At 49.6% G+C, this 7937-nt stretch overlaps 2 non-coding genes across 2 annotated transcripts; both read right to left on the bottom strand.

Annotated features, from left to right (window-relative positions):
• Window positions 1-3489: 3489 nt before the first annotated feature.
• TRNAP-UGG lies at window positions 3490-3561 on the bottom strand. The gene has a single exon. It is a non-coding gene; the product is annotated as a tRNA-Pro (tRNA).
• A 2606-nt stretch (window positions 3562-6167) lies between these two features.
• Window positions 6168-6240, bottom strand: TRNAT-UGU. The gene has a single exon. It is a non-coding gene; the product is annotated as a tRNA-Thr (tRNA).
• Between the last annotated feature and the right edge of the window lie 1697 nt (window positions 6241-7937).

The raw sequence follows: 7937 nt of genomic DNA, 5'->3' as shown, positions 1-7937 counted from the left end.
GTATGACCAGTGACTGAAGCCGGAAACTGCTACAGGTGGTGCCCCCTGAAGGGGGTGGCTGGAAAAAGTAGAGTGCCCCAAGAGAAAATGCTAAAAGTGGGGTGGAACATCTTACAAAGTATATAAGGGTCTGAAAAATGAGCTACACAAGAAAAGGGAGGTTTGGTGGTGGCTACTGGAGATGGATGGCCCCAGACAGCCTGTGTGGGCTTCACAGAGCTGGATTTTGCAGGCCTCATGGCAGAGGCCATGGCACGACTTTCCAAGCAGTTGTTTTAGAGCAGTAATTGTTGACGTGAAAAAGAGACCTGGGAGTAAGGGGGTCTCGCTGACCTGCAGGCTGTCAGAGAGAATGGGAGACCAGGAACCAGGCTCTTGCTGAGCTCTGTAAGTGGCCATTGTGGGGTCCTTTGACCGCTAAGCTGTTGTCTTGAGTGTCGCCTGTCTGTGTGTGCCGGGGCATTTGGACAGGTCAAGGAACATCTCCTGTTGAATCTTCTGTGTTTGTTAGCTTGGCTGTCTCATGGCATGAAGACGCCATCTTAGACCCGTGGTCTATTGCTGGGGAGAGGAGATCTGCAGATCTGTGTCCTCTGTGACAGGAAGACATCTTTGTAATGGTCTTTGTGCTGAACTAAAAAATACTAGACACAGTTTTGGATAAAGTAAATAGTCATTATTGGCTTCAGTAACTCTGGTTTTTTTCCTGGTTTGTTAAATAAATCCTTTTGTTGTGGTGGTCTTGCAATTGTGCACATGAGTGAAGAACCCAGACGTTAACCGGTAAACTATTTGGGCAGTGTCCTTGGCCAGTTTAGTGTCCTTGCTGCCCTGTATCAGAAGGTCATGTTGTTAGTAAAACAGAAAATCTGAGACCATCTCTGCCTGCTTGTGAGACTAGAAAGACATACACTTTGCTTAAATGACAGATATAGAATTTATAAAAATCACACGTCAATCTCTACATTGTGAGTTCAAGCAACAGGGAATAAATATTTTGCTGCTAGCAAAGGCTACCCTCCAGTCTTTGAATCTCTCACAATTAGGGCCTCATGGAGAGAAATCAGGATACTTTCATCTTCTAGAATTTAAGGTAGCCGTTCAAATGAAGTTTGAGAATGTTTAATGACACAAAAAATAAGTTTAAAAACCATAATTCAGGCCCTCTCTGTGGTGCAGCCAGTTGGAGCACAGCACTGCTAAGCTGGCCTTGGCCCTTCCACAGGAGGTTGATTCCCAACCAGGGAGGTGAGCCACATGGCACAGCAGACCTCTCCTGACCTGCCCACTGCTCCCCTCAACAATGTACTTGGTCAGTCTACCTGTTATGCTCCCCACTCTGTCTCTGGTGAATTAGCTCACAGGCCCTGCACCTCTGGCCTGTACCCTAATTCTGTATGTATAAATAAAGAAAATCTTTTTTTTTTTTTTTAAATTCAAACTGTTACAAGACAACCCCAGTGTGAAGTGGGTTGGCCTGATTGTGGGTCCTGAGCTCTGTGTTTAAAGGGTCTCGTAATGAGACTCAACTGCAGGCACACACAAAAAGTGTAATAAAGGTTTTAGTTACCAAAAAGGGGGAAATGAAGAAATAATAAGTCAGGGAGAATGAGAGAGAGATAAACTGGGGAATGTGTCCTACAGTTTAGCTGAGCTGAAAGCCCAATAGCATCCTGAGAGCCCCGAAAAAAAAAGGGCCCCAAAGCCCAAGTGTCTGATTATATGCCCAACCTGGCTGCTTAACTCTGCCCTCAGTTCCCCTCCCTTCCGTGACGATAGGGGATTGGTAAATCCTTGGTGTCTTGGATCTCTTTGGTCTGGGGTGGGGGTGGAGGCCACAAAACCTATTGGTGGAGTTTGTTCATGATGTCCTTTCCCCCAACAAAAGGAAATCACAACGAAGGATTACACACAATGTTACAGGAGGAAAATTATCAGAAAGGCAAACTGAAGATTAGGTCACCAAATATTGATGGCTATCTGTGCTGTGGTTTGGGGCTGAATTGCTTACTTTATCTTTCCCAGGATTACTTCACAATGTTGGGTTTTACAGGGCTTGGAAGCGGCGGTGTAATTGGAATTGTAGTACAAATCATGAAGACCACAGGCTGAAACACCGATTCGTTTAAAGGGGGAGACCTCCGAGATCGCAGCCAACCCGGTTACTTCTAACTGCACAGTCACTTCTAAATGTAACCTGCTGTTGTACACAACCCCCCACCCCCAAACCCACCCCCAGCCTTCGATCCCCCGACCCCAACACCTCTGCCAGTGTTTCGGTTATAAAAACTATCGAGAGGCTGCAGGGTTTCCCCTTTTGTTAATTTGTAAACAACAAATAGATGCAGGCAGTTGCGTTTTTTAAAAAATCAGAATGTAGACTGCTGCTCTTGCGCCCACGCCCGCTCCCCAAAGGGAAAGGGCAAGAGTGATTCCTTCAGTATCTTTTCCCAAACCCAGAGCGTAGTAGGGTCGGTCCTAGGGAGGCCAGGGGAGCCCTGTGGCACAGAAGAGTCCGAGCGCTGTCGGAGCCCAGACTGGCTCCGCCGGCAAGGACGGGTCACCCATGGTGCTTCTGAGCTGACTGAAGATGTGACTCCTACGCAGGGTTTTCTAGAGAAACCTGGGGGCGTTTTCTGCACTGAAATACGACACCTAGACGCTGTCAACGCACAAGGTGACGCAGCCGAGCGGTCCAAAGCTCACATTTCTTTGGGGGCAAAGTTTGGGTTCCCAATGCTCCCTGCCTGTTGGGCAGGTTTTCTCACAAAAGGAGAACTAAGCGGAATTATGCCCTCCAGGCCGGTCCGGCCCCTACTCTGAGTCTTGTATCCCGTTTAGCCACTGGCGGCTGTGCAGGGGGTGTTCTGATCCGCTCCCTTGCACGTTGGTGATGGGATGACACGACAGGTGGCCGGGATCGGATCTTAAAGGTGGCCCACCACCGTGGCAGTAACCAGCGACAGGCTGCCCAGCCACGTAACCGTGTAGATTTGATGTTCTCCGTTCGGACCAAATCTGTGTTACAGAACATCTCATTTACCCCTAATGTGATGAAAGCATTTCAAATAAATATTAAGAAAAACCCACACTACATAACGGAAGTGTCAACATCGGGTCTTGAACTGGGGACCCCCCGCGAGTTAGCCGAACGTAGTAACCACTACACTACAGAAACCTGCACCAGAGCTTCTTCATGGTATTGTTAGATAAGCCTCTCAGAAGTGGGGTGGTGTGTGCGAAGTACACACGATCTGAAGGCCTGGTAAAAAGATCATCCCAGGATCCAGATCTACTGAAATAGTCACTAGCGGCTCTACGCACTATGTCTGACTCGGAACCTCACTTTCAGAGAGGCTCACTCATTCTCCTAACTGCGTTTGTTCTGAATTCCCAGTACCCCCGGAATTTATGTGATGTCAACTACCGGTCCAGGACCAAAACTGTCGGTGTAACAAGAAATGTAACTCAAATAAAAAAAAAAAAAGTGGGCTCGTCCGGGATTTGAACCCGGGACCTCTCGCACCCAAAGCGAGAATCATACCCCTAGACCAACGAGCCAGCTAACCTGTTTTGCTTCTGTCTAATATCTGACTCTGAATCGAAGTGTTTCATCACTAAGTGAAATTGTTTCACAGATTTTCCAAAATCAATATATTTCTGTTGATCGCAGGCACATCTCTACATCCGGCGTTTACTCAGCCGCTAGTCATTTGTGCGTCATAAACACTCCATATTCCCTGAGCCATTTGAGGTGTCCTGGAATCCTAACGAGCAGAGAGACATCTTTCATTTGAGGGCTTAGAAGGCTCCTCCCAAAGGGAACCCAAGTACGGCGGAAGTCCAGAGGGCCTGGGGCTGGGCGCAGAGGCCAGGAAAGCCGGGGACGTCTCGGGAGGGGACGCGGCGCAGGCTTGGCTCGGGGGAATGGGTCCTGACGACACAGGCGAATTAACCTCGGGAGTCCCTCGGGAGGTGGGGCAGGGAGAGCCTAGTAAAGGGGCGGAGTTCTTTTTTTTATAGTTTTATTAAAATATTAAAAGCAATACATACTGATTTGCAAGATATTCCTACGAAGGGAAGTGTAAGGCAGAAATGACAAGACTAGAAACGCCCCCCGCGCCGCCCGCGCGCGAGGGTGGCAGGGCGCGGAGGTTGTGCGGGTGCGCGCACAGCGCCGCGCCATCCCGGACTGCCCGGAACAATCCCAGCGCCCGGACCTGGCGGCCCGGTCTCGGGCTCTGACCCTGTGTCCTCGTCCTGCTCCCTTCGTTAGCATCTGCGACTTTTCTCAATGAAATTATGTGAAGAAAAACGCAGACAGATTTCCACACTCGTGACGCCGGGCTTAACGGGTGTAACTTCAAATTCTCTTCCAGTCTTTTAAAAACTTTTCCTTTAAAAGAAGAACAAAATGAGCGACTAACAAATGTTTATCTGATTTATTTCTTCATACTGTTACAGCAAATCTGTTAGAGGGCAGGGGGAGAGGGACACCTCTGAAGCCCAAAAAACCTGCCTGCTCTAAGTGGGTTCTGCCATCCGCAGCAACAAGACAAAACATATAAAACTTTAATGAAAAGGGACTTTTATACAGTGAACATACAATACAGAACACAAAGAATATAACTTCTAAATCAAACATCTTAAGTTACCCATCCCCTCATGGGCAAAAGTCAACCCACAAGGGATTGGCCCAAAGCAAGAGCTGAAAGCCCCGCCACAAGGCTAAAGCACCTTCTGGCCAGGACCCATGGAAAAGGGTCAGAAATGGCCAGACAAGTCTGGGAGGAAAAGAGCAAAATCAGAATCAATATAAACACTGCCATAGTCACCTCCCTGCAGGTATCTCACCCACATCTGCCTTAAACCAGTCCAGGGTCAGGAAACAAGCCCGGTTTCTTCATCACAGGCTTGCTGCTCCATGTGGCTTCCTTAGGTCTCCTCCTCCTCCATCCAGCTTCATTCTCTTCTTTTTCTCTTCTCAATCCTTCTCTCCTTTTTCTCTGCTCAGCTCCACCTTCCTTCTGGGTGGGGCAGGGAACCTGGAACTTCCCCTTTTCCTAGGGACCACCCTGTTAACAATACTATTAACCGAAGTCAAGTAATGCAAAATGAGTCCGGGTCAACAGATTCCCCGGGCCTGGGCGCGCTGGGGATCCTGAGCACCCTCCCACCGTGGCCATGGCCAGCCCCCGCGGGCCGACCCACCCAGCGAACTGGCACGGTTAGGGGCTTATCCATGCCTGGCCTCGCCAACCCAGACAGACCTCAGGAGCCTTCTCCACACTCGAATGGGACCCTCAGATCGGTCCTGAGTGAGTCACTGCACCAGCTGGGGACGTCTCTGACTCCCCAAGCGCTCTAAAGCAGCTTCGGATTTGAACGCAGAACCTCGGCGAGTGACCCAGAGAAAACGCCTTCCCGGAAGCTGGGCAGCGGCCAGAGACGGTGGGAAAGGTGAGCGCAGCAGCGCAGGAACTTCCCGCCTCCCGCCCGCTGCAGGCCCGCTTCCATCCAAAGAGCCGAGGCTGCTTCAGGACCCGAAAGGGCTCACCCGGGATAGGCCGGGACCGCCATGCTGGGACATTCCCTTGCCTTGCCTCCCGGGACTCGAAAACCCCCAAACGCCCGACTCACTTGAAGGTCACCTCACTATCAAAGGCAGATTGCGGGCGCCCAGGGCGAACTAGGTTGGAGCTTAAATATAACCCCCACCGCACCCATCCGGACTAAAACAGATTCACTGGGTGTGTGGGGGTGGCCTGGAGGGCCAGGTCACAGATGGGAACCATTCAACAAAGAATAAGACGACCGCGAACGCGGGCCAGAGGCAGACCGCGGGGTCGGAAAGAAGAGCGTTACAAACTCGCCCCTGGCGCTCTCGGAAGGAAGTTGGCGGCAGGGAGAAAGCTCGAGAAAAAAAAAATGGGAGAAGCGCCCCAGACCAGCGTCTGTTGGGATCTCAAGCTCTTGTCCCCAGTGAGCTCCGTTCTTTGAGATAGAAAGCGAAGGTAATATATGATTGTTGGGGCAGGCACATGAGGGACAAACTGCACTCCCAGTGTCTAGCCTCCCAGAAAGGCACAGTGTAAACGCAATGGTATTTTCCACTTCTCCACCTTTTGGAAGGGTAGGGAAAGGTGAAAGGGTGGAGGAAAAAAGTCAGGCCCCAGCGAGATTTGAACTCGCGACCCCTGGTTTACAAGACCAGTGCTCTAACCCCTGAGCTATGGAGCCAGCTGCGAGCTTTTCTTCTGCGCAGGAGTAATTGACACTGCTTACGCCACCGCGCAGCCGCAGAGAATCAAATGGGATCGAAAGTTGGAATCATTGATTTTGGGGGCCTTAAGAGCCCCGCCTGACCCCCAGCGCCTGAAGCGTCAATAAAAGTCTCCCCTACTCTCTAAGCCCTCCCGCTGGCAAAACAAAACCAACTGGAAAAGGAGGGAGGCGAGCGGCGCTGAGGATACATGGGTGCGGTCTCCAGCGTGCTGAGCTGGAGGCGGGCTTGGGACTTGCAGGACTGGAGAAAGGTTTGACGAAAGAAACCTTTATTTACTGTGTACTGGGACGGGGTCCCAGGTCAGGGCTACGAGGGAGGAGTTAGGAAAAGGTGAGCATAGGTCTGTCCAGAGGACCTGATCAGGACTGGTAGGGCGGAGCTCGGAGTGGGCTAGGCTGAGAGGAAGCAAAGGTGGATCAGGAGAAAGAGGCTGAGAGTGATGGGGCTATCAGAAAAGTGGTATGGGAGTAACCCAGGCTGAGTGGTTAAATTATTTGTAGACCATAGCACATATATATATATATATATATATATATATGCTTATATGGCTTATACTTACAGATGCTATAACAACAATCTTGTCTTGGGCTGAGCTTCTTGGAAGTGAGAATGCAGAGAACTGAGGGGCTATCCAGAGATGGGAGATGGGGCATCTTGAAAAAATGGAATTCTTACCCTGGACTCCTGTTATAAACAAAGTTCTTTCTAATTAGTTTGGCGGGATGGAACCCTTACTTGGTCTCATGGTCACTCTTATTACGCTTATTTCTTTAGCTCTTTGGCCCTTGTCTCCTGAATTACTTAGTTTCCTTGTCTACAAATGGCTAGAGACATTAAAACTTCCAAATAATTGTAATTTAAAAACATAAACAATTGGGGTGATAACCACTCACACTCAGGTTAACTAGGGAAAGATTCTGGCCCTCAGTGGGCTCCCAAACAGCCACCCATATTTAGCATAAGATGGAATTCTATTCATTGCCCCTCAAAAATAAGGGGCAGGGTACAGACAGAGGAGGGAATTGTCCCCAGCCTGGTAACCATAAATTCCTTGCCCTTGCCTCATTTATCCTTATATCCTAGTTCTGCTCCTTTTCTTGCAGACAAAACCAAAAACCAGGCAAAACTGGCTGAAACCAAAATGGAGGTAGCAGTATTATAACAGGGTGGTCCCCAGGAAAAGGGGACGTTCCAAATTCCCTGTTCCACCCAAGGAAAGGAGCTGAGCAGGAAGAAGAAGCTGGATGGGAGACTAAAGAAAGAGGAAGAAGGATGAAGAGTCAGAAAGAGACCTGGGGTAGGCACATGAAGAAGAGATATGTGAAGAAGCTGCAATAGTTTATGGTCCTGGACTGGTTGAAACACCAGGTGGGTGAGAGACCTGTGGGGAGGTAAACAATGGCAGCTTTCATCTTGATTTTGGTTTTGCTCTTTTCCTTCCAGATGTGCTGGGTCCCTTCTGCCCCCTTCCTATGGGTCCTTCTAACAAAAGTTGCCTTGTACTTGTGGCAGACTTTAGACTTTCGATAGGCCTGTGGGCCTCAGTGTCCCTGCTTTGGGCCAACCCTGCTTGGCTGAGCATTCACCCCCGAGAGGATGGATAACTTCGGATGCAGGATTTGAAAAGATTATTGTATTGTTGTTGTTGTTG

The sequence above is a fragment of the Condylura cristata genome, unplaced genomic scaffold (genome assembly GCF_000260355.1).
Source record: "Condylura cristata isolate star-nosed mole 26May11 unplaced genomic scaffold, ConCri1.0 scaffold00040, whole genome shotgun sequence".
Lineage (NCBI taxonomy): Eukaryota > Metazoa > Chordata > Mammalia > Eulipotyphla > Talpidae > Condylura > Condylura cristata.
This window is presented reverse-complemented; position numbering and strand designations above follow the sequence as displayed.